The following is a 10,872-nucleotide window of genomic DNA, read 5'->3' on the forward strand; positions in this document are numbered from 1 at the left end:
TATTGTGGAGTTTGTAGTGCGGAAAATTTGGGGCTATTAGTTTTATTTAGCACTAAGGTCCACAATTTTTCTTATTTCAATCCTTCTTCTCTTCCGTTAAAGTTGATTTTGGGCTTTTGAATTTCTATGGCCTCTCTGTGCATCCTACCATACCAATCATTAGTTCTTTTGAAAAAACCACAGTATGTTTTTGTATTTCCTGTGTACACTGGCAACTACAAGGCTGTTGCATCTTTTCAAATATGCGCCCACCTTTCTTCTTGGTTGGTTTGTTTCGGGGGAGGAGACCAGACAGCGAGGTCATCGGTCTCATCGGATTAGGAAAGGAAGTCGGCCGTGCCCTTTCGAAGGAACCATCCCGGCATTTGCCTGGAGCGATTTAGGGAAAATCACATAAAACCTAAATCAAGATGGCCGGACACGGCACTGAACCATCGTCCTCCCGAATGCGAGTCCAGTGTGTTAGCCACTGCGCCACCTCGCTCGGTTTTCTTCTTGGTTTAAGGTATTCACAGTATTTGCAAAATGGAGCGTTAACACCCGCCTTAAGGAGCACAGAAGCAATTGTCGTCTGCAGAATACGGATAAATCAATAGTAGCATATCATGCAGTGCAAAGTTCTACGAAGTGTTCAATTTCTCGACGACAGAAACCTGCTCTTCGGTCACTCAGCCATTGGAGAACCGCTGTGTCGGCGTCCTCATCGGTGGAAAACCTCTGTACTCCGTGACTGCTGCGAATCATTTCCTCGACTGCCTAGGCATTGTCGCTTGTGGTCGATGTCAATGGTCTTACTTGTCGATCTGCATCACCGACGTCCTCGCGGTGTTCGTCAAATTATTGGCACTATTTCACTTCGGCTGCACGCACTATTGCGTTTGAGCTACAGCGTGATTTTTTCCACAGTTTACAAACTCTAGAAATTGATCGATGGGTGGATACGGAACAAAAAAAATCTAATGAACTTACTTCCGGAAAGCATTGTTTCCATGATAGAAACCATTTATTGAATCACACTTTGTTTCACACACTGCGGTGTAATACGCGCTGTACCTTGCACCCAGAGTTAGAGTATGCATGGTTTCCTCCTAGAGGGTGGTACTTTTCCTCATGCCCTAGCGCCTTCTCCTGCCCTAGTAATTGGTAATGTTGTGTCCCATTCATTTCTCTTGCTGACTTACCTTGGAGTGGATGTGATACAGCAACATACACAATGGTTTCGTAATCGAATCGAGAGCTTACCGACATAGCATTTACTTACGGAGAGGCAAATGGCAACGAACGGCGGGCAGCAAGGCTGTATCAGGAGACCTATTCCCACCGACAACAACCCCTGCATTCAGTGCTTGCAACAGCGTTTCTCCGTTTGTCTGAGACAGGGTCGCTTCAGAAGCCGGAAATCATGAAGGACGTACCCGAAATGTTCGGACACCAGACTTGGAGAAAAATGTGGTTAACACTGTGGAAGGCGACCTCCGTGTCAGTACCAGGCAGCCGGCCCGCCAGTACAGGCTAAGCCTGACGACGGTGTGGAACATTCTCCATGACAGTTGTTACTACCCTTATCACTTACTGCGTGTCATCCATCTCATTCACAGATGAGACCACCTTTACGCGGAGTGGTATCTTCAACTTTCATAAGTTATCCATAGGATAGTATGCAGAACCCCCATGGTATGATGATAGTGAATCGTAACCATCGCTGCAGCAGGAATGTGTGCGCCGGCATAATTGGCGACTGTATTTTGGGACCAGTTTCCCTTCCACGTCGCCTAACAGACTGGAACTACCGGCGTTTCTCGCGGTGACTTTGTTTCCCCTGCTGGAAAAAGTGCTATTGATGATTCGAAGGGTTATGTGGCTGCTACATGATAATGTTCTACCCCATTTCACCGTTAACGTCCGGATGCATCTCAATCGTGTCTTCCTTGGTCGATGGATCGGACGAGAGGATCCACTCGCGTGGGCTGCTCATTCACCGGATCTCAACCCGCGCGATTTCTGGTTATGGCGCGATCTGAAAATTGTATCGTGTATACAGAGCCCATTCCAGATGTGGAGACACTGGAGCAGCGTATTCAAGCTGCCTTTGACACTGTTCGGATGCAGCCTGGCCGATGTGAACGTGTGAGGCAGAACATACTAAGACGCGTATATGCATGCGTTGAGGCACATGGAAGCCATTTTCAACACATTTTGTAACTGTAGGTGCATGGTACAGCGAGTATTAGACCGTAGTCTCTGTAACAATGTACGATTGAATGAATGGTCTCTAGCATGGAAACATGCATTTCCGAATTTAAGTATCCTTTCATCGGTCAATTTCTAGAGTCTGTAAACGGTGGAAAAAAATCACCCTGTGTATAGGGTGGTCAGAAACAGTCTGAAAAGCTTGTAAAGGTATCTCGGTGGGACTATGCTGAGAAATAATTGTTAAGACAACAATTCGATAGGGTGCGCCGTTTCCGAGTTATTTAACATTGAAGTTAATGAATCCGGTCGCTGCGCACGCAGATTCAAGCAGCCTGCCAGAGGCGGTGTTGCCAGATGTGTTGTTTGTTTGATTTCCTCAAACTTAACGAAAGTAGCTCTTTCTCATCTAGCTTAAATTCATCATATTGAAAATGTTGCATTTTAACTGGTAATAATCATTTCAACAAGTAGTAACTCACGGATCCACAGATGTCTGTACATTACCTCATTTTAGAACACGCAAGTGCTTGAATTTGCGCGCGCCAAGACCTCATCGGCTAACTGCAATGCTAAATAATTCGCAAACGGCGCAACGTATCGAATTTCTTTCTTGACAGTTATTTCTCAGTACAGATTCGCCTGCAACACCCTTACAAGCTTTTCAGACTGTTTCTGACCGCTCTGTATAAATCCAGAATTTGACGGTTAATCTGTGTGAAATGTAGAAGTTTTGCATGAAATAATCGTAGTGTCTCGCCTACTTCAACTTCGAAGCACGTTTCCACCTACCACGCCATCTCTCTCGCATAGCGGGACGCAACTGTTATCAGAGATAGCGGTTATGGCTGAAACATCCAGTTTTTGGTTATATCGATTTTCTTCAAAGCCAGTTCAACCGGACTATTAAAATCCCTCAAAATAACCGGTTTCTAAAATAATCGTTTTTCGGTTTTTTATTCCTATTATTTCCTGTAATAAACGTAGAAATCAAACAAAGATTGGAAAATTTTTAATCCTTCAGATTCAAGATACAAAAACTCAAAATCAGAAGAAGACTTTGTCTGTCCACCTTTCGATCCTTTTTTCGAAAAGTGACAAGTGGTTGACTACTACAAAAAATTACCAAGATTCTCCTACCGATACTAATTATTTGAAACTCTTCTCAAAAATCATGTTTTAATAAGATCACACCACTATTTGGACATTAAAAATAGTCAGTGCTAAAGGGTGAAAACTGAGGTTTAAGAACTGTATTTTTCGTGTTAATTTGTCCTTTTCTAAGGGCTACAAGCGAACTAAGGGATATTATGTAGACACAGGCAGCAGATCGATTGCTTTCTATTTTTATTGGAAACTGTAGCTAAACTGTTAAGTTTTAAGTTTTCTCGTTATATTTTGTCGCAAGTTTGTTGTCGATTATCCCATTTTTATTCTTTTAAAGCAAGTGGAGCATTGTATGTCACTGATGCCGCACTTTGTAAAAACTTCCAGACTAGGTAGGAATGTTGCCACACTGTAATACAACTGATGTTCAACCACCTGTGAGAAACTACCAGATATATCATATGGGCCACGCCACATGATAACAGGTGCATTATTGTCTCGGCAAGATTATATCAAGTCTTATGCCATGCGTTTGTTTCTCTTTTCTGTCGGCATTGCTATTAAAACAACACTAAATCGCTTTCCCTTTTTTTTTATAATACCGCAATATTTCAAAGCAATGCAAATTATACATATGAAAGTTACTTGTTCTTTTTAAAAAAAGGTTTATTTAGGAAAGAAAAATTTTAGCACTGCTGCTATGGCTAACTGATGTTTCGGTTTTTTACCCAATTATTCGTAAAAAGAAAGAACACCTGTTATACCCTAGACTATTCAAATACCGAAAAAACCGGTTATTCAGAATTAAAATACCGGTATCTGTTTTAACTGATCGGTTTTTCCCATCCCTAGCTGTCATCCGTACCGCAGCACAACTGTGTATGCAGTAAACCCGGGACACGTATTCTCTTCCCACAATGCACCACTCTCGTTAAGATTTTACGGTGGGATGACATGCGTAACTGGCTTTCTGAAGTACCTAAGTATCATACCGGGTGACCAAAAAGTCAGTATAAATTTGAAAACTTAATTAACCACGGAATAGTGTGGATAGAGAGGTAAAAACTGACACACATGCTTGGAATGACATGGGGTTTTATTAGAACAAAAAAAAAGTATAACTAGACGTGTGAAAGATCTTTTGCGCGCGTCGTTTGGTGATGATCGTGTGCTCAGCTGCCACTTTCGTCATGCTTGGCCTCCCAGGTCCCCAGACCCCAGTCCGTGCGATTATTGGCTTTGGGATTACCTGAAGTCGCAAGTGTATCGTGATCGACCGACATCTCTAGGGATGCTGAAAGACAACAGCCGGCCGCGGTGGTCTCGCGGTTCTAGGCGCGCAGTCCGGAACCGTGCGACTGCTACGGTCGCAGGTTCGAATCCTGCCTCGGGCATGGATGTGTGTGATGTCCTTAGGTTAGTTAGATTTAAGTAGTTCTAAGTTCTAGGGGACTGATGACCACAGCAGTTGAGTCCCATAGTGCTCAGAGCCCATTTTTTTTTAAAGACAACATCCGACGCCAATGCCTCACCATAACCCCGGACATGCTTTACAGTGCTGTTCACAACATCATTCCTCGACTACAGCTATTGTTGAGGAATGATTGTGGACATATTGAGCATTTCCTGTAAAAACAACATTTTTGCTTTGTCTTACTTTGTTATGCTAATTATTGCTATTCTGATCAGATGAAGTGCCATCTGTCGGTCATTTTTTGAATGTTTGTATTTTTTTGGATCTAATAAAACCCCATGTCATTTCAAGCATGTGTGTCAATTTGTACCTCTCTATCTACAATATTCCGTGATTTATTCAGTTTTCAAATTTATACTGACTTTTTGATCACCCAGTGTATACCATCTGCAATTCTAGACTGGAGACTGGTGAGCATGTCACGTCCACTAAATGAGCCTGTATCAAATGTGCCGGTCGTCTGTGGATATTTTATGTCATCCCTGACAATCCCTACAGGTAAGCGTTCCAGACTGACGATTAGTGATGAAGAGTGGGTCAAACGTAGGATTTGTAATATACCTGTTTCGTGGAGGAGCTATACTTCTTTACGATTCTTCCAGCGGATCAGCATTCGAGGTTAGCTGCCAGTTGCGCCAAGGGTCGATTATCGACAGGTCTTCCTGCATTCTGAGTCAATCTTCTGGCGTTGCTGCTTCCCTATACACAACAGCAGCATCCACAAGCAGCCTCACTGAGATTCCGACGACATTCACCAGATCACCTTGAACGGTTAATAACTTCAACATTCCCTTGAAGTTACTTTCACTGCTTACATTTCCTCACTGTGAAGAATGACGTGCGAAGTTCTACCCGGTAAGAAGCCTACAAGAAAATCATAAGCGTAATTCCGTATTCGGTAATCTCGTAATTTATTCACTAGGTCAACGTGTAGAAATGTATCAAACGCCTTCGAAAGTCGAGTCAACAATCTGGGAGGAACGGATCGAACTGAGTTTCACAAAATCGTTGTTTTCGAAATGTATTTTGATTCGTAAAGAGGAGATATTCTGTTTTCGAAAAGGTCACAGTACACGCGAATAAAATGAGTTACATAATCCTACAGCAGATTTACATTTGCGATATACGCACCTACTCACAACCCTTCTTGAAAACTGTTACAACCCGCGCCTTTTCCCATTAGCTCTGAATGCTTCATTGCTCCGGCGATTTACGATAAACTGTTTCTAGAAGGGAGCAGGTTTCTTCGCATAATCTGTATAGAATCTTACAGGTATAACATCTGGTCGAGTCGCCTGCTTTTCGTTGAGAGACTGTAGTTAATTTCTTATTCCGTGATAACTCTGTCGTTTACGCTTTCATGTGACCGTTGAAAACAGGAGTCTTATTACGTTTTTCTTTGGCGACACGATTTCAGAATATAGAATTGAGTATTTTGCCTTTCTCTGTGAAATGTTTATAAATGTGTAACGAAAGTAGCCCCAATTATAATTAACGCCTGAAACTATATAAATAATTTTACGTATATAAATAAATTTGTGTATTAATTGAAAGAAACGATATACTAATTAGATTATGTATTTTTAATTATTCATGAATTATTTTGTAAAGAAGTTTCTATGAGTTAAAATATTTAAAGAAAACTCTGTGAAACAAAATGCAGTATGTACATTCGTTTGTCTGACGCTCCCCCCCCCCCCCCCCCCTTTTGTCCACCGCTATCGAGATAAGTTGCGTTAAGTTGTATGCTTTTGCTGAATAATTATGTTAATTTCATATTAAGTAGCCGTGTTTCATTTGGAGATCCGTTTCCTTGCTATTAATGTTATATGCGATTTTATTGTGCATTTTTTTAGTCCAGTTTCAGGCTGCATCGAAGAGAAGTCGCTGGCTCGTTGTTGGGTGGTCACGATCACCTACTGCTTGTGTAGATGACTTTGATTCGTTAAAAAAAAAGGCGAACGGTCTACCCGACGGGAGGCCCTAGCAACACGGCTAACTAACTAATTGTTCTCATTTCGCTACGTCCATTTTTTTTAGAGAACTATATCTGGTTTCATTTAAATATATAATGAGCTTTCTTTGATTTCGAAGGAACTTCCTAACAAGACTCTTGAAACGTTGCCGTACTTTCCCAACCTCAAAAACATTGCTAGGCACGTACTTGTGGAAGCTTTATTATACCGTATTTATTTTCTACTGATGCTCTACATTTTCAAACCCACAGACGAATTTGGTGCTGACCGTTCAGGTGTTCTTGAATATGTTGCTTGTGCCACTTGCTAAGCAGAAGTACACTGATGAACCGGAACGTTATGACCCGCGTTGCGGGTACGTGACGCCGGGATGGAAAATATATCAGCGGAGCAGAGACGAATAAGTAATCATTCTAGCGACTATACGGGCCGAAAATTATGAAATCAGCTGAGCACTATGGGACTTAAAAAAAATGGTTCAAATGGCTCTGAGCACTATGGGACTTAACATCTGAGGTCATCAGTCCCCTAGAACTTGGAACTACTTAAACCTAACTAACCTAAGGATATCACACACATCCATGCCCGAGGCAGGATTCGAACCTGCGACCGTAGCGGTCGCGCGGTCCAGACTGAAGCGCCTAGAACCAACATCAATGCCCGAGGCAGGATTCGAACCTGCGACCGTAGCAGTCGCGCAGTTCGAGACTGAAGCGCCTAGAACCGCTCGGCCACTCCAGCCGGCTTGACATAGGCGACACCGATAAAGAGCGGATTGTTATGGTCCGGCGTCTGGGAACCAGCGTCTCGGTGGGTCTCGACAACTGTTCACGTGCTACTGTCGTGAGCATCTAAGAGGGCCATTCAATAAGTAGTGCAATACATTTTTTCTCAGCCAGTTTTGGTTGAATACGCGCGGAATTTGTTTTGGAACAGTGTAGAATGTTCCCGCTTCAGCTCCTACAGTTTCATGTAGTTCCGATAACATCGCCTCCGTAACGCATCGGTAGCGTTACCGCCTACCACGCAAGGGGGCCCGGGTTCGATTCTGGGTGTTGCGTGTCCTTCATCATCGACACGCAAGTCGCCGAAGTAGCATCAACTAAAAAGACTTGCAATACGGCGGCCGAATCCCGAAGGGGATATCCCAGCCAATAAATGCCATACGATCATTTCATTTTTACTTGGCGGCGGTATACGCAGCCTTCAAAACTGCGTCTGCAGCGGATGTACGTTCCAAGCAGATAGTTCTCCTTTAGTTTCTCTTGGCGGAAAATCAGAACATCGCAGATATTCATAGGCGCTTGCAGAGTGCCTACGGAGACCTGGCAGTAAACAAAAGCACGGTGAGTCGTTTGGCGAGGCGTCTATCTTCATCGCAACGAAGCCGCGCAAACCTGTCCGAACTCCTGCGTGCCGGCCGGTCGCACACAGCTATGACTTCTGCAAAGTTTTTCTCGCCACAAAAATGCAAAAAACTTTTCCGTGATGACTCAAGGTCTTATACGGGCCTGCACACCCGACAGAAGTTCACAAAATTTCATTGGACTGTCCTTCCTCATCCACCCTATAGCCCGTACCTCGCACGTTCCCGCTTCCATCTGTTTGAAGGATGCACTCCGCGTGAAGCAGTACGTGGTTGATGGGGAGGTTATTAATGCCTACCATGCGGGCATACGGGCGCTCCCAGTAAGATGGCGTAAGGCCGTTGTATTGAACGGAGATTATGTTGAAAAGTACGGTTTTGTAGCCAGATAAGGGAGGAATAATACAGTGCACCGGTACCCTCTGCCATGCACTTCTCAATGGTTTGCAGAGTATGAACTGAGAGGTAGCTGTAGAAGACGTACTAATCGAAAAATTTGGAATGTCCCAGAAAATAAACAGAAGTGAATGTTACGCCGTGAGAGGGTAAACTAACAAAGAAGCGATTAACAGAGAAATAATATTAAAGCAACGGTGACATACACGAAAAAGAAACTGAAAGGAACCCAGGAACTTGAATATTATGTAATGAGATGTAACGTGGAACAAAAGGATACCGACGAATTTCTAGCAGTGTTAGAGGGGGAAACAAACTGAGAGTTGTAACTGACGTCCGGAAAAGTAATGCAGCGACACTATAGACCATCGCAATTACAGGCGCCAACGCCCGCTTCTGGGTCACCTCTCCAACACAGAATGTGAGTGCGTACGCTGACGGACTGTAAGCAGAGACGTTGCGACAAACATGAGTGCAGGTCTTTCAGACGCGGTATGCACGCGCAACGAACTTGCTCGTTCCTCGTGACCTTGGTTCAAATGGCTCTGAGCACTATGGGACTTAACTGCTGTCGTCATCAGTCCCCTAGAACTTAGAACTACTTAAACCTAACTAACCTAAGGACATCACACACATCCATGCCCGAGGCAGGATTCCAACCTGCGACGGTAGCGGTCGCGTTGTTCCAGACTGTAGCGCCTAGAACCGCTCGGCCACCACGGCCGGCCCTCTCGTGGCAGTGCTGAGGAGTGAGGCATTGAGAAGCTCGTGGCTGGAGCACAGGCGCTCACTAGCGAGACGATTCAGTCATACTCGCAGCGGAGGGGAAACCGGCGAAGTGTGATAACGAATGGGCTCCAGTGAAAACTACATGACGACAAGTACACGTTTAATGAAATCATTATTTCATAATGGCAATATCTTTGCATTTTCTCGATAACGTTTACATTTACACCTACATACATACCTCGCGAGCCACCACAGTGCATGCCGGAGTGTACAATCTACCGCCACTAGTCTTTTTCTTTTCTGTCCTACTCGCAAACAGAGCGAGGAGAAAACGATTCCCTATACATCGCCATAAAACTAAGTTCATCCCGAACGGTCCATGAAGGCCCAACGGTAACGACTGGCCCCCGCGTTATTCTCAGCCCACAGGCGTCACTGGATGCGGATATGGAGGGGCATGAGGTCGGCACATCGCACTCCGGCCATATGTCAGTTTACGAGACCGGAACTGCTAGTTCTCAGTCAAATAGCTCCTCAGTCTGCCTCACAACGATTGATTGCACCCGTTGCGCCAACAGCGCTCGGCAGACCGGATTGTCACCCTCGGCCCGACAGCGCTTCACTTTGGTGGTGTGACGGGAACCAGTGTTACCATTGCCCAAAGGCCGTTGGCTATACGCCTACATACGAGTCCTAATTTCTCTTATCTTCGTTGCCCTTACACAAGACGTTCGTTGGTGGTAGCAGACTCGTTCTGCAGTCGGCTTCAAAAGGCGGTTCTCTAAACTTTCTCAATAGAGTTCTGCGGAAAGAATGTCGTCTTTCCTACTGGGATTCCCACTTGAGGCAATGAATCATCGAAGTCGTCCTTTCATATGACCAGGTGGGGATCTCAAACACTCAAGCAATACTCAAAAATGCGTCCCACTATCTTATTACACGCCATCTCCTTTACAGATGGACTACTCTTTTGTAAAATTCTTCCTTTAAACAGAAGTTGAACATTCGCCTTCCCTACCACCGTCCTTACGTGCTCGTTACATTTCATATCGATTTGCAATGTTACGGCTAGATGTTTTATCGACGTGGCTGCGTCAAACAGCATACAGCTAATGCTGTATTCGAATATTTTTTCTACTCATCTGCATTAACTTACATTTTTCGGTTTTTCTTTTGTACTGATACGGTATTATCACAAAACATCCACATTTTCTTTAGGTTAGCATGTGCTTGGAAGAAAAGTTTTTGGCGCTGTAATCATATTGAGTTTATGAATTTATTTCATGATTAATGTGAGTATTGCTTAAGGTTTGAGATACGAGTAACGATTTGCATCTTTTCTTTGGCGCTGAAAGTAATCCTCAGGTCAACAAGCACTCCTTTCAGCCACTATCAGAAATTCGAAACAGCATTAATGAACATTTCCTCTGTCGATTTCAGGTGCTACCCCTCTCGTTTTCCCCTTTAAAATAAAGAAGTATTTCTTTTCGAAACTAGGGTGCAAGAAAAAACTTGCTAAATGACGAATAGATTCTGTTCATAGCTATATTAAATACGAAGATATCGGAACCAAGTTCGCTTTTTGAAATGGAGCTACTGTAATTTCTGTTGCTTGTATCGGAAGTTGGTTGACT

The sequence above is a fragment of the Schistocerca americana genome, chromosome 2 (assembly GCF_021461395.2).
Source record: "Schistocerca americana isolate TAMUIC-IGC-003095 chromosome 2, iqSchAmer2.1, whole genome shotgun sequence".
Classification (NCBI taxonomy): domain Eukaryota; kingdom Metazoa; phylum Arthropoda; class Insecta; order Orthoptera; family Acrididae; genus Schistocerca; species Schistocerca americana.